Raw genomic sequence first — 25,776 nt, forward strand, 5'->3', positions numbered from 1 at the left:
AACAAGACTATATGAGAGTTTCCAGGCTAAATACTGTATTTATACTCACATGAGGTGAATTCAAATACTGCTGTTGTTTCACAGATGGGTAATCTGAGATTTAGCAAACCCATAGTTACAATTCAAGTAATGAAGCAAGACTTCAAGGAAGGTCAGTCTCAATTCAGAAACTATACTCTTAACCACTGAGTCACTTTTATGAGATTTGTTGTTCAGAAAAACATAGAAACAAATTTACAATCCTTGATCAATTATATGCCTGCTTCTTGACCATAGGTTGTTTCTAGCCATTCATTTTAGGTTCACCAAAAAAAAAAAAAAGAATCAGAATGTCAAATTATTTAAATATCATATTTTTCCCATGAACAATTTTACTGAAACTAAATTCATTTTTTTAAACTACATATAATACCAGAAACACTACTTAGCAGGTAAAAAGTTCAATTAACCAAGTTATTTGGCACCATTATAATGTTTATTTGAATTTAAAGCAATGAACAAAAACAAATTATCATTGGAATTTGTTTGGTAACATGCCTATTTAAGAAATCTATGTGAAATTTATTTAGGATCAGAGCCTTCCATTTTTAATAGAGGGAATAAGTAAAAAGCCTTAAGAGAAACAAGGAAAATTGTGTGTACTTGATAACAGATCTTTTCCAAACATATTTCCCAAATGGTAATATTACCTTACCCTCTTCTGCTATTCAGAATCACTCAAGATTATAAAATAAATGAGTGTCAAGAAAGAATCAGGATGGTATGGATGGAAAGGCATAGGCTTCATGGTTATGTCAACTAAAGTAAAATCACACAGCATGAGAGTTGTGGGTGAAGTTTATTTGAGGCAAAATGAGGACTATAGCTCAGGAGACAGCATCCCAGAAAGCTCTGAGAAACTGTTGCAAAGAGGCAGGGGGAAAACTCAGTATTATGTATCATTTCAGTGAGAGGGGGATGTGCAGTCAAGCACACATCTAGGCAGAGGCTTGCTGCTAGTCACAAGGAGCAGATGTCACCGTTAATGATTTTAGTGCTTTACTAGATATGAGAAGGTGCAACAACTGGGGTCATAAAATCTTCTGAAGATATTAACTATCTAAAGGCCTTTTCAGCCAGTTTTCCCAGAGCACATTGTGCCTCATTTCTGACCCCCACCCTGAACTCCTTTCAGGGAGTGTTGGAGGTCAGCGGCTGCAGCGGCTCATGAGTTAGATGGCAAGTGCCAACTTGATCCAATCCTTGTAGAGGCAGATGGTAAGTGCCAATTTTAGTTAGCAGTTAGAACAACATGGACTTGAATCTTGCCCTTCCCAGCCCCTCACCCGGCCCTCACCAGTTCTTTTGAGGAAGAAGGAATTTTCTTAACTCCTGAGAGACCTCCTTTCCTTATATGCCTCCTGAAAGAAAGGCTGATCACAGGACCACAGGAAGTAACAGTACATGGAAACATTGGGCGTGATTCTCAGTCCAGAGCAGGTGTTCAGTAAAGGTTAGTTTTCTTTCCTTTCTGCTATGACCACATAGATGTGGGATGTTCTTGAGTCATGGACTACAGATATGTTACACACTTTTCAAAGAAAATGATAAAATTTTAAAAGACAATAGTTATCTACCAGTTTCTAAAAATCAAATAGTCCTCATCTCGGTCTCTGCTATATGACTTTCACAAAGTGAAATCACTGAGACTAACACTTCCAATCTACAACATGAAAGAAATTTGGAGAATAACCTTGCCAGCTCTATGACCCTAGTACCTCCCTGGATGAAAACAACAGGTAGGAATGTTACCTATTCAATCAGATATTAGCTCATAATTAAGACACATAAAATTGAATGTTAATTACATCTTGTTCTTTAAAGACCTATTTTCTGGACATTCTGCAGGAGACAAATCAGAATAATGAGGTTTAGCATTTTAAATACACAATTCATTTTGCATATCTGCAAATCAGAAATTGTTTTTACACAATAAAGCCCCCCTGTAAATGACTTCCAGAGGTTTAGGTTATCCTGAATTAATCATTCACATAGAGTTTCAAAAGTAGTGTGCTTATAAAATGTAAAAACAAAAAAAAAAGGACTTGGGAGGATTTTTTAAATTGTTTTTTAATGAATGTTCTCATTTTAATTAAAAATCAAACATATAATTTAACTACATGAAGGAATGCTGATATCAGATGATTAACACATAAGTAGATCTTGCTCGTAACTTAAATAAGTATGTCCTTATTTCAAAAGGAAAAACTCCTAAAAACCCAGTAGGCAAAATATTTCTAAAGTATTTGAACTATTTTAAGTTTGTTAAACTTTACATTTTAGTTGCTGATAATTTACGTGAGATAGAAATATTCTGAACATGGCATTTTAAGATAAATTTACTTGAAATTCACTACTGCTAGCTATAGGGCAGTAATTACCTTTTTGTCTAGAGGTACGATGTCCAGTACAGTAAGTAATAGCCACATGTGGCTATTTAAATTAATAAAACTAAGAATTTCACCAGTCACACTAACTGTATTTCATGTGTTCGAATAGCCACACATAGTAACTACTCTGTTGAACAGCACAGATATAAAACATTTCCATTCATGCAGAATGTTATATCCAACCATGATAGTCTAGAGTCATTCTTTTCTTTTGAATAAACTCTAAAATGAGAACATATTCTGAACATATTGGACTTCTAATTTTAATACATTGAAACTTCTATTCCTAGATTGTTTGTATCGTTTCAATAATCTAATGTATTGTTATTAAAAACACTAGAGTATTGAGTAATTAGAGGGCTTAAATTAAGAAAAAACTTAGAGAAGATTTTAAATACTACTATTTCAAAAGCTCCTTGACAGTAAGACAATGTCTCACCTAACAATGAATGACAAGAAGTCTGTAATAATGGGGTGATGATGCTGTGTCTGGAGGCTGTGTGATTTATACCAGTGCTGTCCAACAGAAATATAACATGAGCCATGGATGTGAGCCACACGTTTAGTTTACAATTTTCAAGTAACTACATTAAAGGAAGCAATAAGAACAAGCAAAATTAATTTTAATAGTTTTTATTTAATCCCTAAATCAAAAAAGGTTATTTTAAGATGTGATTCATATAAAATTAGTCATGGGATATTTTACCTTTTTTCCATAGTAACTCTTCAAAATATGGTGCGCATCTTATACTTGAGTATATTTTGGACTAGTCATATTCTAAGCATTCAATTGACACACATAGCTAATGGCTACCATGTTAGACAACACAGATATATATGGTTCAAATCCACAGACATCCATCTGTTCACTTATTCAATAGTATTGATTGAGCACGTGCTAAGTGCTGAGAGCTGCACCAGCTGATCGGGTGCAGTGACACTGCATATACTCTTAGAGAACTCCCAGGCTGGTGGGGGATATCACACAAACAAATAGAAAAATGCAGTATTGCATCTTTGACAATAGGCTGAAATACTTTTACATCAAAAACCTCGTTCAAGTTCCTTAACAAATATAGAAGAGCCAAAATTAATCCAGTATTTAGAGTGTCGATGAAGACTTTCAAAGGAAATACCTAATTTAACCCTTTATTAATGTGTAAGAATTGACCAGAAAATACAGACTAGGGACACAGGAATGACAGTGCGATGTTCTAAGAGGGAAAGTTATACAGAAAGGATGTTTGTGTGAGGATGAGAGTGTGTGTGTGTGTGTGTGCCTGCACATTTGTGTGCTTAATAGTGAAAACAAATATGAGAGTAAGGGATGGCAGAGGAAATGGAAGAAGTATTCCATCAAGTTGGAGATCGCCCTCTGTGCATGGCAAAAACTGAGACAAGGGAAGCAAAATGTTTCCACACCCTCAGTGAAATCACTGTGTCTATTGTGCTTAAATTAATATCTAACCACATCTTGGTTGGTAAAGAGTGGAAATAAAGGGCCAGTAGTATGAAATGAAAGAAGCAAGGAGTAGACAAAACCACTGTTAATAAGGGAAATATTAGAGGACTACAAAGAAAGCTCTCAAGGAGTTGCCCTTGAATGCTGCTACCAAAAGCTAATGTGTGTTCATCAATTAAAAAAATCATTAAAAATTAGCAATGCAGCATTATTTATAGTAACTAAGATATGGAAGCAACTTAAGTATTCATCAATACATAAAGGGATAAAGATGATGTGGTACATATATACAATGGAATATTATTTAGCCATAAAAATGAAATCTTGCCATTTGCAGCAACATAGATCAATCTAGAGAATATTACACTAAGTGAAATAACACAGAGAAGGATGAATATTGTATGATCTTACTTATATGTGAAGTCTAAAAAACAAAACAAATAAACAAAAGAAAACAGAAACAGACTCATAGATACAGAGAAAAAATAGGTTGCCAGAAGGGATGGGAATGTGGGGGGATAAGCAAAATAGATGAAGAGGATTAAGAAGTATAAATTTCCAGTTACATAATACATAAGTCATGAAGCTGTAATATAAGGAATATGGTCAATAGAATTGTAATAACTTTGGGGACAGATGGTTCCTAGACTTACTGTAGTGATTATTTCATAATGTATGTGAATGTCAAATCACTATGTAGTACACCTGAAATTAACATAATATTGTATGTCAACTATATTTCAATTAAAATAACATTAGCAATGTTCTTGGTATATACAAGGATGTTCCTTACCCTGGAAACAAATAACCTTCAGTCAAATCATGAAATGCCTGAGGTGAGGGAATTTTATTTTTGTAGGATGGCTTTTATTGTCATGTATAAGCCAGTTAATAGCTACATAAATAAAACCTTTCTGGGGGTGAATAGTCTGCATACCTGACCCCAAGCAATAAATAGATAAGTAATAAGTCCAAGACATTTTATACTCTTTCAGATTTAAAGGTACATTTTCTTTTAACAGGAAATTCATTGGAACCCAGTGATTAACCCTCAGTAGCCAACTTTTGTGCAGTCCTTTCTTGGTACTATACAAAGATTACTGGACGAAAGCATAGCTCATCTTAATCATCATTAAGAGGCAAAAGGTGAAATGCAATATTGGCAGGCTCTCCATCTAATTAATGATAAAGTCAAATTATATGGTTTAATAAAATCTGCCACAGAACAAGAATAATTGGATGAAGGAAGTAGAAATTGAAATTAAGTAGAATTGAGCCTCAAAAATGAGAAACAACCTTGTGATTGACTTGAGACGTATCTAAAGATCAAGTTCCAAAAGTTCTTCATTTTTAATACAGAGTAGATTCTATCATTTCAGTCACAATACTTATAACCTTATAGACACCTTGAGTAATTACAGTTTTGCATTCTAGTGAACTGGAAAACCTCAGTATATGTCTTTCTAACTTATTGTATTGGATATTGTTCATGGTCGCAATTCTACGTGTATAAATCATTATTCCTGAAACAGAATTTTAATAAATTTGCACCAAAATAAGTATCTTCCATTACTGTTAGATGCTACTAAGTTTCATCTCATCTTGTCAAGACAGTTGACATGAGGACAGAAGGTTTTGAGAGGCCAGTAAAAATAACAGAACAGTAAGAGAAAAATACAAGTTTGTCCTGGCGTTTATTTTAAAAGATTTTCCCCAAAGTAAATGTTAGAAAGCATCTGGAACCTGTCATTTTGTGATGATAGATCTGAACAAGGAGACACACGTACGTGTCAGAAACAGAAATAGTTCTGCGCTCACGATCTGGCTGTCATTAGATATTTTAGGGGGAGAATAGGGGTGTGGGGTTTGAGGATTAGGAGGGAAATCCACTGCTTTATTTTGGAGAGAAGGCGAATACCACTAATCCTCCTTTTATGTGTTTACTGATTGAGCTGCTACCTTCTAACCTTTTCCTCTTTCTAAGCCACTGTCCCTTTCCTACCCAATGCCTTAGGAGATAAAGATGTTACTACTGGGTATCTGCAGGCTAGGGGTTCACTGAAAACGAGATGCAGAAAAAAATGTCATTCTTTTCCAACAATACATTTAAATATTTATACTTTTATTGCAGTCAACACTTAACATGTAAAAATCTAAATATACATTTTAGTTTTGTGTATATACACATATATGTGATATAGACATGTAGATATAGATATATGGAGATATATGTGTGTGTATAATGCATATGTCTGTTCATACACGTTTTGTGTGTGTGTGTGTGTGTGTGTGTGTGTGTGTGTGTGTGTGTAGAGTGACCATTTCAAGCTTATCTTATTTTGGAAAATTTCCTGCACATCTCCACTTAATTAGATAGACTGACTGTGGGAAGATTTTGAAATAAGTTGAGCTTAGGTAGCTCAGTTCCAAATCTAGTTTTGATGTTCATCTCTCCAGTAAAATATACTCGTCTTTCTACAGAAGCTCAAGTCCCTTGGATCCCCTTGAAGCACTCTACTATGGGATACTCTCCAGGCTGTAATTTCTTGGATCATGTTCTGAAAATATTTCTCCAAATGATTCTCCATACAAAGATTCTTTATTGAAACTTTCTTACTGAAATAGATCTCTAGTTTGTCTCTGGAATTAGACCTTCCACCACAATGACCCGTGAAGAGTGAAGGTGCATCTTGGTCAAGTTGGTTATCATGTCTCAGAAGTGAGGAATTCCACAAATAAAAACACAACAAAGTTTAAGGGCTTATAATTTAGTCAAGACTTGTGTAACACTTTAATAAGTTAACGTTGTCCTGGAAGTGTCAGTGATTTCTGTTTTCGACTCAATAAGCTAATGCTCACTACAGACATGTCAAAATCATTCTCTCACTTGAAAGGAGTATAGATAAAGATTTTTTTTAAGATGACAACAAAGGTTCATAAATTTGGCATTTTAATCTTAGCTTCGAGCCCTACTATAAGGTACCTCCTTTCTTCTAATCACTGTTTGAGGATTCATTTCAGCAACACTTTTGGTTATTGCCTGCCTGTGGCACCCCCAGTGCTTGCTCACAGACCTTGACTTGTCACTCTGCTGCTGCTATAGCTGTCTCATCTAACCTTGGGGTTTAAAATAATATCAGAGTTGTTGATTCACAACTCTACCGCCCCAGTTTTAAGGATCCCACCTGTTATATCCCCAACTGCTCTTGTGACGTATAAAAGCTCCTTTCCTGGCATGTAGCAGAATGCTACAAGATGAGCATGTTACTGAAAAGTTTTCTGCGTTTCCTGTTGAAGGTAGTGATCTTGCTATTTATGCTTATTCCAGCAGTCGTGAAATTGTTTGTTCATGAGTGTGAACGAATTCAGTCCTTCTTGCCATGGACTGGATTTTTATCAAACCAAATTTGTATATTGAAGCCCTAACCGTCAATATGACTGTATGTAAAAACAAGGTCTTTAGGAGGAGATTAAGATTAAGTGAGATCATAGGGATGGGGCCCTAATCCAGTAGGACTGTTGCTTTATAAGAAGAGGAAGAGATCTCTCTTTCTCCACCATGTGAGGACACAGTGAGGCAGCCATCTGCAAGGCAGGGAGACAGCCCACACCAGACACTGCATCTTGATCTTGGATTTCCAGCCTCCAGCACTGAGAGAAATATGTTTCTGTTGTTTAAGCCTCCCAGTCTGTAACATTTTGTTACGGAAGCCCATGCTGACTAATACACTTCCTTTTCCAAGCCTTGATTTGGACCCTTCTCTCCCAAATGGTCTGTTTTAAGTGACCACTTTTGTTTCATTTCAGAAGCAGTTTTATTTCTCGAAGATCTTTACAACTCTTACCTAAAACAGCAGGCACTTGTGTTTACTTTGAGTTCTTCCCCAAATTCTCTCCCTCCTTTAGGGTCTGGTTCAAAATCTTATCAAGTCAGTGCACATTTAAACAGTGCTGTTTCCATCTCTCAATCTGGCAAGAGTCTTTAATGACACATTACAACACGTGCCTGGGTCTACAGGGGATTTTCATAGGTTCTGCTCTTGTGAGTTTATATTGGACCAGCCTTTCTGGAGAGGTACGACAGTTTATACTAGATGGCTTACAGATATTTTTGTCTTTTGATACCATAATTACACTTTTAGCAAAATAGCCTCTAAGTCAATGATGCCAAGAGATTTTTTTTAGGTAAGAATATTTGTCATACCAAAAATAATAAAACAAGCAGCATATTCATCCATAGAGGAAAAGCCAATGAAACCTGCATGTTGGAATACTATGAAACCACTAAGAGAATATTTATAGAAGGTTTTTAATGATCTGAAGAAATTCTGAGGATGCAGTTAGACAAAGATACATACCAGGACTCTATAGTTGTGATTCTACAACTAAGGATATGTAGGTTTGTATTTATAGCTAAAAGATAAATAAATTTCAGTAAGTGATTTTTTTCATCTTTATGCTTTTATCTCTTTTCCAACTATTGTAAAATAAACTTATCTTACTCAGAGTTAAAACAATCAATATTATGTTTTAAAAATGTTTTGACAGGAGACTTCACACTACTTTTATACACTGTCAGATTTATTTTCCTACTACTGCAGTCGGAGTAATCTACTTGCTATGCCAAAGGTTGGTCTGAGTTCTGATTTAACCTGTGTCTCACTTTGCTTCCATTGACTCCCTTTGCTGGGAAACAATACATTTTCCTTATATAACAGACTATATTCTTCCTATTAAACAAATTACAGGCACCAGTAATATTCTGTGCAAAAATTTTCTGATCTCAAAAAGTATGCTTCTCTTTTATGATACATTTTAGAGAGCCACTTTATTTTAGTACCAAACATTGTTCACATACAATAAGGAGGGTATGAAAGGATTGTTTCCTACTGTGTATGAGATTGTTAGTACAAAGAATTGTTTCTTAGGCTGATCCAAACATTCAAAGATTATGTGTTCTCTGGTCTGTGCCCCTCTGAAGCTCACCTAATGCCAAACCCCTAGAAGGCACTCAATAAATATTTAATTGAATGGACTGTTGGAAAGCTCTTCAAGACCAGCCTTTAAAGTTACATTATGTAGTGAACATTCGTGGATAAAGCCTTAACATCTTTAATCCTCATTTTAGTTGCATTGAATCTATAGTAAGAAGAATGTTATGAATTCTTCCTAAATGCCATTTTGGCATATTGATTAGAGACTATTTGCCTACACAGGGACTATGTTTGTGTGTCCAACTATTGCTTAGTTGTGGTTTTATTCCCAAGAATACAGCTAACCTGTTCTGTATTTTATCATAATATGCAATACTATGGTCCTGTATTTTTAATCTTTAGAAAATATCTTCTACTTAAATTATCAGTCATGAAGATCTAAATGAGAAATAGTAAGTTTTGCATTGTTAGACTGTTATTCTCAATTTTTGAGAGTGGCACAGTCGCATTGGCAGATTCACTTACGAATTATAGCAAATTGTCAAAATTCTCCTGGGTGAATTCAAGGGAATATGAAATCCAATAATGCCATGAAATTTTTTTCTTTAAAAATATAACTGGTAATTATAAATGCATGATGATTGTAATTCATTTAGATTTATTTCACTTTTTATGATGATAACTATGAATATTTTCATGCCCATTGGAATTTTAAAACTCTGTGCTGATAAATCATTTTTTAGCACTTTCATTCAAAATAATTTTTAAAGCAACTTGGGAAGTCTTCAACTTTTAAAAACTATTTTAATACCAAGTAATGAATCTGCGTTGATGAGTGATAATTCTTGCTGGGTATAAAATTCCATGTTTAGTTTTCAAACCTCATGGCAGTAGCAGCAAGCTGTCACATTGTAGATTGTTGCACATTTCTAGCTTAAGTGTGGGCTGTGCTTCTCAAAAACCTCAGTAAGGAAACACACATACCTATGCCTTTAATACCACTTTTACTGTCAGCCTTAGGGGGAGAAGATAATAAGGAAGAACTCCTGCTTTTATAGTTTCATTTTATTGAAAAGAATCCTGATTGAGACCTATTTATGAAAATAATAAAATCTGAGCCAAGTTGTTTCATTACAAAACTTAAAACAGCCTTTTAAATTAAAAAAAAAAAAAGGGTCCTGCCATCCAACATTGTACTCTTGTTAAAAGATGGTAATAGATTGCAAAATTCATTCAGACATATTTAGCCTGTTTTATTAATAGATTAATTAGAGATGCATTCGTGGACCATTGGGATTTGTTACCTGCCCTTTCAAGAAGTATGCCAGGAAGCAATTATTTGTCCTAACAGCTTCATATGTGTAGCCTATTCTCCAAACTCTAGTTTAATAGAAATACGTTTAAAAATTTATTTAGAGTCTCTAGGTGTCTGTTAGGCCCTGGCAGCATTTTGATGTCCCAGCTTCAATTAAAACCAATCAACCTTCCTAAATAAATTTGGCCCTAGAACATATACTTTTACTCATAATATATGGATCTTCACTCATTTAGCAGCAGAGAATAGCTCCACTTGAGATATTTTCAAGAGTACGTTTCTGAATTTCTTGTCACCCGATCCCCATTTAAAATTTAATAGGCAGAAGTAGCATTTATGACAGAATTCCTGGAGGATATACGGTTCACCTGCTCCTCAAGAAATGCTAAAATGCAGAATGCTAAAATGTACTCTTGGCCTCTCTATCACTGAAAAGCAGCTTTCTGCAATGCCATCAGCCTCGGCTTAGGGTTATTTTAAAATTTAAAATAACAGCCCTCCCAAACTTGATTGTGTTGGTTTTAAGGATGTTTAGATTTTTTCACTTTATTACATGGGGTTGTCTTTATGAAAATCTTCTGAAGAGATACCTTTCTTGTCATAGAACCAGTACCTCTGAGCAATTGCTCAGCTTTTATTTTATGGGAGCTGAATTTTATAATGTTTCCCACTTTTTGCATTGACGGTTAGAAAGCTTAAAACCAAATAAATGATTCAGGTATTCTAATTTCATGAGCTTCATTCCAGATTCAATTTTATATCCTTGCCCTCATCTTCCCTTTACTGTATATTTCCCCCTTTGTTATTTTATAATTTTATGGGTATTTTTGGTTATCCTATTAAGATACTTTCCAACATTTTTAGAACAAGGTGGTGAATAAACAGGAAAACTTTTCTAGGATTCTTTTCCTTGGCAAAAAGGCCAGTCCTCAATGCTATTTTTGGAATGGGAGGTTCTTTTTTTTTTTTTTTAACACTTTTATTGTGGTATGATTCTTGTACAATAAACTGCATGTATTTCAGTTGTACAGTCTGATGAATTCTGGTAGATGTATACACCAGTGAAACCACCACCACAGTCAAGTTAGCTAACATTCCCATCACTCCCCAGAGATTCTTTTCTGTTAAGAAAGTTGCCTCTTTTCACCTTTAATTATCCAGATGAGGTCCTGGTCTTTCCCTGATGTTTGTGTTATTCCTGATCATTCCTTTAGAGTACAGAGCACTCCAGGGAGCACTACTGCTGTAAAAAATTCTGAGATAAACTTAATCATCAACCTGCTAAAGGCATCTCCCATGATCTTTTTTTCAGTGTATATTTGATAGATACAATCCATTCATTTCATAAAGTAACTGAAAGGATTATCCATTCATTTTCCACCTTTTTGAATTATTGACTGCAGTAACACATTGGTCTGATTTTATACAATTTTTCAATTGCTTTCCTCAAAATATATTTTGGTCATCAGATCTGGGGGGGGGGTGGGCAGAAATCCTGAATACTCTTGATTATTTTAAATTTAGCCTCAACATTTAATTTTGTCCAAATGAGCCTGACCTTTTTCTTCATTTACTTCTTTATCTGATTCCAACTTATCATGCATGACGCATTTCCCCTGAGTTCTACTGGAACGTTTTCTCATCTGCCAGTTATGTTGTGGCGACATAACGGAATTTTTTTTTCTTGGAGGGTTTAAACTTTTTCTAGGTACATCAAACCACAATCCAATCTCACCATTGAAACCGGTCCTTTTGTTTTTCTGTTGCTCCTTTCAAAGGCTTTTAGCAAATCTTTTTTGTCCTACAAGCCTATCCATTCCATCATGCTTTCTGCATGATTATATTTGGAGAAATAATATTTGAGTCCAGAGGCGAGTCTGAAAAATAATATCCAAGCTTAATAAGAGATCACTTCAACTCCTGTGGGACAAGGAGAACTTTCCTTGTTCAGAACAAATTTTTTTGTTTGTTTCCTGCTAGTGAATTCTATTGAAAAATCCAAGTAATCTTCTACTAAATATGTGCTATACACATGTAATATATTAGAAGATTTTCTAAATTATAATTCTTTTCACCGATACTTACTCTAGTTTCTGTATAAAAATGATTTTATTGCAAACATCTAATTATAAGTAATTTAAGTACATTAACTTAACTACAATGGTGGTATTCTAGTACCAGGTTAAATCAAGAGTACTGAAAATTTTTATTTTTATGCATCTCTAAGAGGAATAATACATCAAAACTCTTTATGATCAGCAGAACAGAAATTAGAAGAGATAAAGACCAAAAATTTTTAATTTAATATATTTCATTACTATAAATATTTAACATTTCACAGAAACATATTTAAACAAAATTTTGATGTTAAATGTCTCAGGAGCTTGAAGAAAATAAAATTCCAGAAAAATAGGCCATTTTCACTGTAAATCAAATATGGCCTCCCTTTATGTCAACTTAATTTTAAAAGAAGGAGCATGAAAATAAAAGATTGTCTTTTGCTAAAAGACAGAAACTAATTGTCATGTTTTATAAGAAAGTTAAAGCTACAACGTAAACTTGTTGACTCTCACAATTTAGTCTCTAATTTAATCAAACATTGAACTTAATCTTTCTCCCAAATTCCTTTTCTTTCATCTTTTCTTGTTTGCATATCTTAGCAGAATCTTCTCTCTTTTTTTAATTCTCTTCTTCATTAAGCCCACTCTCTGTTATATTTCCCATGGACTTGTGTAGATTCCTTCTCTGATTAGAAATATCTTCACCCACATTCTCAATTCTCTCCTATTGCTATTTAAGGAGAATTCATTAATTGTTCAAGATTTACTGAGTAGTTGCATTCTGGGCACTGTGGTAGGCACTGCAGATGCAAATGAATAACACAAACATTTCCTTCAAACAGTTCACAGCCAATAGAAGTTACAGGAATGCAAAGAAATAATTGTTATATAAAAGAAATGTGAAATAATGAACAGACAGAATGAGCAGACTGAATTAATGTCACCTCTCATTCAGAATGCACTGTCATGCCAAGTTGGGAACACTCATCAGACGAGAAGAGAAAACTTTTCACAAGAGAAGTGATATTTATTGAAGTGGATTTTTGCCTGGTGGAGACAGGATGTAGGCAATTCTGTAGACAGAATAGCCTCATTTAAGGATCAAAAACAAAATGTCACTGTGTGCTCAATGAATTGCAAAGAGTTAGGTGGACGACTAGTGCATAACTCTTCATGGGGGTTGGCTACATGGTATAAGAACAACCTTGGCAGGGGGATGCTTTTTTATATCAATTCTGTAGAAGACAAAAAAAAAAATCAAATAATTGTAATCAATGGAGAAAATTATTGTATTTTAATTTATTACCATCACTTTGGTGACAGTGCAGACAATGATTGAAAGGGGATGAGGCTGAATAGAGGGTGAAAAGTCTTTTAGGAAGCTATGGCCAAGACTAGGAGAAAGATTTTGAGATCTGAGAGAGCACTGGAAAATGAGGCAAGTGAATGTTTGAGAGAAGTGTTTAGAATGAGGACTATATATGTCTTAACTATTGTTTTTTATGGCAGGTGATGAAGAAATACAATGTAGAAATAAATTCCAGGTTTCTAGCTTATATGAGTGGTGATGCTAATAAATTAAGATGGAGACTTTAGTTGAATATATCGTTGCTCACCAAAACTTGTTCCTTCCTCTGCAGTAAATTTATATCCCTGACCTGTTGATTCACTTAGGACCATGTGACCTCCTTTGGGAGTGCCATGTTTCTCTGCAAGGAGAAAGTTTCAAGAGCAGGCACTTGATTCACAATGTTTTCTTTTCCTTCTTCCATGAGACTGACTATGTTCCAAATGGACATTACTCCATCCACCTGGATCCCAGAATCAGGATGACATGCCACAAAGCCCTCACTGGTCAAAAATATAGCTTTCTCCTTTAAGCCACTGAGCTAACAGGATCATTTGTTGCTGTGAAATAACAATGTATCCTGACAGATACAGAGGATGATAAGCTTTGGAGAGAAGGAGATTAATTCAGTTTTGGACAGATTGAGACTGGGTCTTGAGGAGACCCTTATATATTTATGGTGTTAGAAAACCCTTAAGACATATTTCCGTTTAACTGCTGTTTTTACTAATTGATTATTTTTTTTTTTGTTGGTGGTTAAGTTGTTGAAAGGTGGCCTTGTGTAGTGGTTAAAGGTGTGTTCTGTAAAACCACACTGCCTATATTTGACTCCCTGATCTTTTATCTCAACAGTTTTATACTTTGGTTTCCTCATCTGTAAAATAAGGATGATCAAACAATGTACATCATAAGGTTACTGTGAGAATTAAGTAAAATATATATCTGCACTTAGAAGAGTGTCTGGCTCATAGTAAGTGTTTTGTAATGTTATTGTTACTATTTTTGTGTCCATAATTAGATCCTTTCAGAAAGCAGGTGGAAAATTAAGGTAGATACAAGGATAAAAGATTTCACTTTCCACTGAGGCTGTAAGAAAAACAATAAAGAAAAAGATTTCCAGTCTTATCTTTTGAGGAAAACTGCTCTACTGAAACTAATTTCTATCATTTACTTTAAAGTGAGATTATCTTATTTAAGTACGAAAAAAAATGTATTTTAAGATTTGATTTGTCAGTCCTCATAATCTACACACCCAGTCTTTATGAGATGTGGAAGAATTATTTCAAGACTAACAATACTTTGAATAATATTTGATCCAAGAAACATAAAAATGTCAAATGATGCACTAAGATAAGGAAGAGCCTACTGATGTAGCATGCTCTGGAAAAATACTGAAATTTTTTCTAAGGTATTGTTGATTTTCTTCCTTCTCTCAGAAGGCCCAGTATTCTAAATTTCTGGCTTTCCCCACTGGCTGCTTACATCTCTTTGCAAAGCTATTTGTTCCCAGGAAGCCCCATGGTCTGGTTTAGAGCAGGTTATCAAAGTCAGGTAAGTTTCAACCTTCCACTACAGAGAGAGCTCACAAAGCTTTAGGCCTGAGATCTTCAACTTCAATCAGCAAAGTTCTGCTTTTTTATATATATCTTACACGTGTAATAAAGTATAGCATAGCAGTTAAGAGGGACCAGAATCATATTGTCTGGAGTCAAATTTCCACCCTTCTGTTAATTCGCAGGGTGCCCTGATTTTCTGCGTATGTAAAATGGAATAATTACAACAGCTACCCCTTACCTTATAGGGATTAAATGAGTTAATGTGTACGAAGAAATTAGAATAGTCCCTGCTACAACAAAAGTAATCAAAAGCTAGCTGTTGCTATTTGAAAATCGTTCTTCTGATAATAATAATAATTTATTAAGAAATTTCTAAATCACAGGAGGTAAGTTTCTTTCTACATTTCTCTGTCTTCCTTCTTCATAATCCAAATTTAGAACCACCAGAAAACAGTGCCTACATATTTTTAATTGGTCTGCTCTAAAAATAACAATCCAGTTAATATGTTGGTTAAAATAGTTAGGAAGCCAGCTGGCTAGTGAAGGTGACATTAGTGAGCAGATAATGTTGTCAGCACCACACAAACCAGCTCGGGAAGGGGGCTACCTCCAACACCTACCTGAATGTTGCTGTCAACCATCAGGAAAGTATCCTCATTTCCTTTTCCTTTACTACTGGAGAAACATTTCAATTTAGTGTTTATTAAGAGGCTGTCTTGGGTGAGGATTCTGTCAAGCATGATAAAAAAACAAATGTTCAAGGTGCAACTATTACCCTTAAAGAATGAAGGCTCTTTGTCCACCTGTTCCCTCCTTCTAATTCCCACTGGGCTTTGAGAAGGACCTGTAACTGTCATCAGAGGCTGTGGCAAAGAGGACAAGTATGCTTTATACAGATGAATAATCCAGGTATCAAATTTAAATGAAAGCACAAGGAATGACAAATCAGTTACAGGTTCTAAACAAGAAAGGAATAGACCTGCATGCAGTTTGGAGAAATTTGCATTGGATAGAGTAAGGTGATTTTTAATTATTTTAAAGTATAATAAAGCATGTGATTCCCTCAATTTATCTATTTTTTTCCGGTATCAAAACAAGCTTAACATCATGATTTGATTTCCATTTACATTATTGTAAAGATCTAATCAGCCTGCCTTCTTACCTATAACCATAGTACATAGCAACACTATTTAATAATTTTTAGAAGGGGAGATTTCTAAATGTCATAGATCAGGAAGTGTCAGACTGTTTTGTTTTTCAGACAATATTTGTTTTGGATTTGGTAAGACACTAAATTTTTTAAAGGCATTTTTAGTTTACAAAAAACAATTTTTTTTAATGAAGAAAAAACTCCTTGAGGCATTATAGTTCTCTCACCAGAGAAAAGGAAACTGTATAAAGTGTATTAAACTGCAGGCAGTCGAGAATAGCAATAACATATGAACTAGAATACACGGAGACCCGAAAGGTCTCAGTAGTGGAGCTGGCTTCTTGTCCGCTAGCATGTGTTCTTATGGGAATTAGAAAGGGTGCCCTTCGAAAGGGCAAAATAAATGTTCAGAAAAATCAAACATTTTCGTCAAGCAACAAAATCTAATCCCTCAAATGACCGAGCAGCACAGGCAGGGATCCCCTCCCTTGCTAGGCAGAAATGACACCAGAGGCCAGAGGGGCCAGATTGAACCAGAAACTCTGCAGGCCCATATGCCAGGAGGTGAGTCAGAAAAGATGTTATAGTATGAGGGAATAGAGGCAAAAATTCAAGTTGGTGTGCAGGAATCGGGTTTTGAATCCAAAAAGATGAGAAGGAGAAAAGAGCACTTTAAAATCAGACAGGAAGGAGGAGGAAAGGGTGAGCGGAGGCTGTTTCTCTGATTGATCCTGATTGATTGGCCAGAGGACCCTTAGCAGGCAGGTGTTGCTTTTGTGAGCTGTAGGGATGTGAACATTTGCCGGGGTGGCCCAGGTAAAAAGGACCAGGATTACAGTATAGTCTCTTACAGTCTCTTCACAGCAACACCTTTCCAAGCTTTGATGGGGCTAGAGTTTCCTTGGATTTGCAAGGTCAAGATCATACCTTTTCTTTTTGATACAGGAAAGTGAGACACAAGAGGATGAGCATGTCCCAGGTCTCAGTCGAGTCTTTGGTATGTGCCCTGCCAAGGAGGGTCCTTGGATTCAAAAGCATTCAGAAGTGAGCCATAGTAGAGTGAAGGTAGATTTATTCAGAGAGCTACATACTCCACAGACAGAGTGCAGGCCATCTCAGAAGGCCAGAGAGGCCACAAGGCTTGAGGGGTTTAGTTTAAGGTAAAAGTAGATGCACACTCTGCAGGGCCCATCTCTGAAGGTGCGAGAGAGCGAGAGAGAGGTCATGGGGTGCAGGGTTGTTAAGTGTCTATGTTTTTTATGGGCTGGGTACTTTCATATGCTAACATAGGAGGATTATTCCAACTACTCTTGGGGAACTGGCTGGGATTCCCAGGAAATGGGCCACCGCCCCCTTTTTGGCCTTTTATGGTCAGCCTGGGAACTGCCATGGCACCTGTGGGTGTGTCATTTAGCATGCTAATATGTTACAATGAGCGTATAATGACGCTCAAGGTCTACAGGAAGTCAGATCTCCCACCATCTTGGTGCTAACTGCTGTGTCATTCTTTTCATGGTTGTGCCCTGCTGCTTTCCCTCCTGTCTCATTTTGAGTCCCTATTCTTTCTATTACTCTTCGTTCTCCTTTTATCAAGACTTGGCTTTTCTTTCACATATTCAACTCAGATAGTTTAGAAGAAAGGCTCTCAAAATTTCAGTGGCTTAAAGCTAAGAGATGATTAGGGGGGTTGCAGATGGCTCTGCTCCATAAATCACTCACGGATCCAATATGGCAGGCATTCCACAACCCTGGGGCTGTGCTCTGTGAAGCACTCCTCCTCTGATTTCTCTGTGGCAGTTGAGAATGGAGAATTCCAAAAATGCATTTGACTACTCAGTTCAGAATTGATACACATCACTTTAGCTCATGTTGCATTGACCATTCCTAGCCATGGGGCTCCACTCAACTTCTAAAAGCCTAAAAAAAATGTAGGGAACAAGTGAAATATTTGGTGAACATTATCATCCCTGCCTCAGGGGGAGAACCAGGTGTTGCTGCGAAGAGACTAGAAGAAAGTTACGTGTGATGTCAGGCATCTGTTTGATGGAGTAGCTTGAAGGGGCCATCACTGGGCTGATGGCCTTCCTCACTTTAAATGGCCCCAATTAGCTATTGTCCAGTTTTTAGCCAAATGTCACTTCCCATTTAGATCATTTCCTCCAGTGTCTTTCTGTGATTTTTGTATGTTCCTTTTGCACACTAGAGTCAGTCATCCCATGCCTGCTCTAACACACGAGGGTGGGATGGTGCACCATACTGCACAGCAACTGATAGACTCTGTTTTGTTTTTCAAAAGTGGCATATTGTGACAGGTGGAATATTTGTCTGTAAAATGTACTTAGATTTAGAAATGCCTTTCTTGAATTTTTAACTGGTCATTAGCCTTGCAGGTGATAGCCAATGGTCAGATGGATGCAGGCAAAAGTATTTGCCTCTGATTATAAATTTGGTTCTTCAGTAAAGGATAACATAAAGGTGAAAAAGTGTCCTGGTGAAAAGTGGTTTTTGCCTTGTTTCCCAGATGAGTGGTGGTTCCTCTAAGATCTTTTATTTATAGGCAGGTGACATTTCCCAAACCTCACTTGCTAAAGATCACAGAGGGGATTCAGGAGGCCATTAATCCAGGTAGGATATTCTTATTCAGCTTACGGGGAAATGTTAGGTCAATCAGGTCAAGTATAAGTTACTAGCTCAGATAAAGAGGTACTTAGGAAAGATGCTTGGGCAGCCCGTAGGATCTCAGAACAAGAATTAATGGACTTTGACTCATGTACTCCACCAATAACGTGACTGAGACATAATAATGTAGACTCTAATGTTCTCCACTTGAATTGCTTATTGAAAGAAGTGTATCTCAGCCCATAGATTAATTCTCTTGTGGTATTTAGGACTGGGAGGGTAGTCACAGGGTTCTAATGGCCACCAAAACTAGGTGCATGGAGAGTATCTTAAAAGGGATGTGACTTGGAAACAAAACTAGTCACTGTTGCTATACAGACTGTCCTCAAGAAGTTTTTATTTCTGTGAAGCAAATATGCAAACAAGGAATTACAGTATGTTGTTTTAAATATTATGATATATGTACATCCTTATTTTCCACTGCTGAAAAACCTCCGCCGTATAGTGGAGTTATAAAAAAAATTTTTTTAACATTTTTTTATTGAGTAATAGTTATTTTACAATGTTGTGTCAAATTCTAGTGTAGAGCACAGTTTTTCAGTCATATATGAGCATGTATATATTCATTGTCACATTTTTTTTTTCACTATGAGCTACCACAAGATCTTGTATATTTTCCCCTGTGCTATACAGTATAATCTTGTTTATCTATTCTGCATTTTAAAATCCCATTCTGTCCCTTCCTACCCCCCACCCCCTTGGCAACCACAAGTTGGTATTCTATGTCTATGAGTCTGTTTCTGTTTTGTATTTATGTTTTGTTTGTTTGTTTTAGATTCCTCATATAAGCGATCTCATATGGTATTTTTCTTTCTCTTTCTGGCTTACTTCACTTTGAATGACATTCTGCAGGAACATCCATGTTGCTGCAAATGGCGTTACGTTGTCGGTTTTTGTGGCTGAATAGTATTCCATCGTATAAATATACCACCTCTTCTTTATTCAGTCATCTGTTGATGGACATCTAGGCTGCTTTCATGTCTTGGCTATTGTAAATAGTGCTGCTATGAACATTAGGGTGCAGGTGTCATTTTGAAGTAGGGTTCCTTCTGGATATATGCCCCGGAGCAGGATTCCTGGGTCATACGATAAGTCTATTCCTAGTCTTTTGAGAAATCTCCATACTGTTTTCCACAGTGGCTTTCCTTGCTACCCTCTCCCACTCTTAATGATTTAGATGTCTTCTTTTACAATTTTATTTTTTTTGTAATTCATGGCAGTTATCTCCTTTCCAGTTATAAGTTTCCTCATTTTTGTAGCATCCTGCTTCTTTACTATTTAGAGTAGACCTGTCAATATTTCTTTTAGCATGGGTTTAGCGTTGCTAAACTCTTTTAGTTTTTGCTTGTCTGTGAAGTTCTTTATCTCTCCTTCTATTCTAAAGGATAGCCTTGCTGGATAGAGTATCCTAGGCTGCATCTTTTATTCATTCAGGACTTTGAATATATCTTGCCACTCCCTTCTGGCCTGTAGTGTTTGTGTAGAGAAATCAGCTGAGAGCCTTATGGGGGTTCCCTTGTAACTCACTCTTTGTTTTTGTCTTGCTGCCTTTAGGATCATTTCTTTATCCTTGACTCTGGCCATCTTGATTATGATATGTCTTGGTGTGGGTCTGTTTGGGTTCTTCCTGTTTGGGACCTTCTGAGCCTCCTGTACTTGGATATCTGATTCTTTCTTTAGGTTTGGGAAGTTTTCAGTCATGATTTCTTCAAATACCTTTTCAATCCCCTTTGTTCTTTCGTCCCCTTCTGGAACCCCTATTATGTGTAGATTGGCATGCTTTATATTATCCCATAAGTCCCTTGTATTGTTTTCATTGTTTTTTATTTGTTTTTCTCTCAGCTGTTCTGATCAGGTGCTTTCTGTTGTCCTGTCTTCTAGGTCACTTATTCGTTCCTCTGCATTATCTAGCCTGCTTTGTACAGCTTTTGGGTCATCTCTCATCTCAGCAAATGAGTACTAATTTTACTTGGTTCTTCTTTGTAGCTTCTATTTCATTTTTGACATATTTTATATCTCTAAACACTATTTCTTTTAGTTCCTTCAGTACTTTGATCAGTCCTTTTTTGAAATCTTGATCTAGTAGGCCATCAATGTCTACTTCCTTGATCGTGCTTTCAGGGGATTTCTTTTGATCCTTTAATTGGGGGTGGTTCCTCTGCTTCTTCATATTGCTCATATCTCTCTGGCACTGTGGCTTAAGGAGTATCATTCATCTAGTTCTCCTGGAGACAGTGTGCTCTTAATGATTTTGTCAAGAGGTCTTTGTGTCTTCGCCCTGTTTCGCGAACTCAGCTTGCTGTTTTCAGAGGCCCTCTGTTGGTGCCCTCGTCTGTGCTGCTCCCAGTGGCTGTTAGCTAGTAGGTCATGCCCCCTCCTAACACTGGGTCAGGAGCTGAGCTCTTATCTGGTGGGCGGGTGGGTCATCCCCCTCCCAATGCCCTAGTCACATGCTGCGCTGTGGGGAGGCAGGTGGGTGGATCGTGCCCTCTCCCAGCACCATGGTCAGGTGCTGTGTTCATGCCAGGAAGGCAGTTGGCCGCCCGCCCTCTCCCGGCGCTGGTTGCTCTGCTGCTCTGTGCAGCTGCCCACTCCACCTTCGGGTGGACACTCAGAAGGCGGGCTCAGGGAAGACTGCAGAATGACCCCGCCCCTGCTCCGTGCCAAATCTCAGCTCCTTGTTTGTCTTGGCGGCGCAAGTTCTCTGAGGTGCCAGGGCAGAAAGATCCTATCTGCCTCAGGCTGTAAACAAGTCTCAGTCCTGCCTAGGAGGTTGCAGAGCCCCTGGGTGTGGATTCAGGTCTTGGCCCCTCCCCCATCAGGGCACTGGGCACAGGAGGAGATGGCGGCTGTGGCTGAGCCCTGCCTCTCTTCTTCCGAGATGCACTAATAATGGCAGCACAGGTCTGAGGAGAAAAAGACTACGGCACCCCTCCCCCCATGGCACACCAGCCATTTTGCTTTTCTTTTTTCACAATTTATGGGGGACCAAGGTTGTTCTGTTCCATATCCCCTCCCAGCGATGGCACGCAGCACCCCACAATCCCTTGGGGCTGCCTCAGCACAGCTGCCCCCATCCTCTGCCCGGCTTGGGCGGCCTGTCCCGGCCCCAGCTGCCGGCTTGCATCTCGGGCTGGGTGTCGCGGACACCCTTTGTGCCCGTTTAACTCAGTTCTGTTGGTCAAGGGGTGCTCGGGGCAGATCTGAGCCTCAGAGGCTCCCCTTCTGTCCCGCTGGCCTCTCCGTTGGCGGGGGGGCGGGGGGAACCCAGCGAACGAGCGCCTGTCCTTCTTTGCCACTCCCTCCCTGTGGGATCGGTCCTGCACTGTTTTGCTTTTTCTTCTTTCTTTTTTTCCTTTTCTCCTACCAGATTTTTGGCGTCTTTGTCTTTCGAAGAGGGCAGTGTTCTGTTGGAGTTTGGCAGGTGCTCTAGTTGGCTGAGTAGGTCCATAGATGTGAGTTTTGCTGTATTTGTGAGAGAGGGTGAGCTACAAGCATCCTTCTACTCAGCCATCTTGCTTCCTTGCCCCTCCCCCCAAAAAAAATTCTCTATGACTTTACCTCTAAGGACTCACTGAGGAAGTTAATGTATATACCATTATATTCAATTCTGTGGGTGTAAGTGTGTGTGTGATTCGTTTGTCTTCAATAAACTGAGGGGAAAGGGAAAATACAGTTTAAAAGCTCTTATCCAAGACATTAAAAGTTGAATGACTGTATTTGCAACTGAATTTGCCACTTAGGGTGCCTTTAATTACTGATGTGACTTTGACTAAATTATCTAACCTTCCTAAGCCTGTTACCTCATTAAAAAAAAAAAAAGAAGAAGAAGAAGAAGAAAGAAGTGTTGAGTTTCTACAATAATCACACTTCTTCAGCTTAAAAAATAGTACTTTTCAAAACAGAATCAAGGTAAGGAATGCTAGTAGAATGCTGGACTCTGAAGGTCTTTCTAGCAATAGCCTGCCCTTACTGACCTTGAACCCAACTCTATGCATCAATTCTCAAGAAAAACACAGTCAGACAGCCACTCATAAAATGCATTTGTATTCGTAGTAAGCTGAAAAACGTTCCCCTAGAAGATCCATCTTAAATCCCTGGCATCCATCAATGCAAACTTATTTGGAAAAAGAGTCTTAGCAGATATAACTAAGTTAAAGATCTGGAGACGGGATCAACTTGGATTATCTGGGTTGGCCCTGAATTCAATGACAAGTGTTCTTATGAGAGACAGACTGAAAAGAACAGACACACAGAGGACAAAAGAACTTGGTGATGGAGGCAGAGATTAGAGAGCTATGACCATAAACCAAGGAGGCCCAGAAATGTGGACAGTGCTCAGAAGCTGAAGAGGGCAAGGAAGGACTTTCCCTACAGGCTCCAGGCAGAGGATGGTCATGCCCTGCTGGCCCCAAGATTCCAGACTTCTCACCTCAAGAATTGTGAGAGAATGTTTCTTTTGTTTTAAACCACCATATTGTGGTCATTTGTTACAGCAGCCAATATACGATTTCTATGACTTCCCTTCCTCTATTAGCACAGATTAGAATTCTGTGTATCCTCAGAGGACCTGTTCCAGTAGCATTTTCTTAGTTAAAATCTTTTGGTTCTTCCTACCCCTAGCAAGAAGGATTAATCTTGCCTCCCTCTTTCTCCTACAGCATTTTATTCAAATGTTTGTTAAAACACTTCTAGTCTCCCACAATTTTATCTTTCTATCCTGCCTCAGTACCTCTCCAATTACTGGAATAGAGTCAACATTGTATAAATATGTCCTGCATAACTATGGGACTGTGGCGCATTAGTGCTGGATGAGGGCCATTCTTTGAGGAATTACATGCAGTGCCAGTGCCTAACCTCCGGAACATTTGACTGCTTTCTTGGAAATCACTTTACATATTTAGTGGCTTAAAAATAGGTAGGTGGATGACTTAGTGGACTAGGAGTTACAAGCAGAGGGAAGATTAAAAAGCAACTTTAAAACTACAGTCACATCAGTATCTCATTAATTAACTATATGTCTCTAAAGACATAACTGCCACATTATCTTTATTTATTTACATCATACCTGGTTTATTTTAAAAAAGGGTCTGGGCTACATATTGTATGATTCTAACTACATGACATTCTGGAAAAGGTGAAACTGGGGACAATAAAAAGATTGTTGCCAGGGATTGGAGGTGGAGCACAGATGATGTTCAGGGCAGTGAAGATAATCTGTATGTTTATATTATTATAGAGATTATCTTAACAGATTAAAGTTTGTCCAGACTTTTAGAGTGTACAATACCAAGTGTGTCCCATGACCTGTGGACTTTAAGTGATAATGATGTGTCAGTGTGGGTTCATGGTTACGGTAAATGTACCCCTCTGGTGGGGCTGTTGATAATGGGGAGGCTGTGCGTGTGTGGGGCAGGAGGTATGTCAGAAATATCTGTAACTTCCTCTCAAATAGGCTGTGAACCTAAAACTACTTTAAAAAAAAGTCTTTAGTAATAATAAAAAGTGGGAGGATGTGAGGAGATGTGAAACATTAAGGAGTATGTCTTCTGTTGAAGAATTTGAGTCCCCAGAATGAGCGGTGTATCTCCTTGAACCTCCAGTCAATTCACGGAGGCAATTGTCTAATATAAGGAATATATGGGATAGTAGACAGAATGGTCTTAGGTGAAACCAAACTTTCATATTTTCTAATGGCACAGAGAAAATGCAGACAACTCTTCTGTTACAGATGAGGAAGTTAAAGCTGCAAACAGGCACGTAATTTCTAAGAGCAAGTCATTGTCTCTCTAAAAGTGGATTTCATCATCTCTAAAGGGAGGGGTTAATGTACCAAGCTGGGGAGGCTGCCCACCCTAAATCCCCTTTTAAAAAATGCCTCCTGTGGCCATGCCATGCTTTCCCTAGAACATCCCATCTCCCTGATGACCTCTAAGTAAACCAGGCCAGAGGTGCTATGGGACCACCCAGATGTTCATTTTTATCATGTGGAAATTCCTCATTGTATAATTATGCCATAGCAGAGGTCCACATGCCGAGACTATACCCATGTGTCAAGGTATGTCACTTGTGGCATATTTGCTTAAATATCACTTTTTAAAATCTCTTTTTAAAATGGTGCCTAATTGTCTTTTTCCAAGGAGAAAAATAATGTTTATAACTTCAGCTTTAGGAATTGCACTTAGCAAAAAAAAAAAAAAAAGATCCAAGTAATTTAGAAAAAAGAAAGCTTATTTCTTACCTTTCAAAAAGATCCCACTTGAGACAAACATTTAAAACTATATTTAATTCCCAAAGGAACCTTGTGATAAAAAAAATAAGCAAATGAAGGAGTGTGCTTAGAAGAGAAATCATGTTTCAAGCTAGTGCTCTAGTTTCTTTCTGAATGCTGCAACATAGATTTTTTTTTTTAAAAGGAAAACAGCCATAAAAGAAGAACAGATACAAGGGGCAGAGAGAGCCACATAGATTGTCTGACTTTATTCCCACAGAGAGGATGTGATTTAAGATGTTCCTAAAGTACTGACCCCAGATGGAGGCCGTAAGAGCCTAGAGTTAATGCTCCCTGGAAAAGTCCTCACTAAGCCCAGTCCTGAAACATAGGAATAAAAACCCTGGGATATACAGGCTTCTCTAAGATATGCCACCATGGAGGAACTATAAGTGTGGGTTACTTCCTATCACTCTGAACAATACTCTGTTCAAAGACCTGTTCCAGGTTTTTTGTAGGAGCCACAAAGATGAGTTAGACTGGATTGTGCAAGGGTAGAGGAGGCAGTAAAGTAATGGGGGGGAGGGGAAAATAGAAAGGGAGAGAAGTCGATGTAGATCAGAGCAGGGCAT

Source organism: Camelus ferus, chromosome 1 (assembly GCF_009834535.1).
Source record: "Camelus ferus isolate YT-003-E chromosome 1, BCGSAC_Cfer_1.0, whole genome shotgun sequence".
Classification (NCBI taxonomy): Eukaryota; Metazoa; Chordata; class Mammalia; order Artiodactyla; family Camelidae; genus Camelus; species Camelus ferus.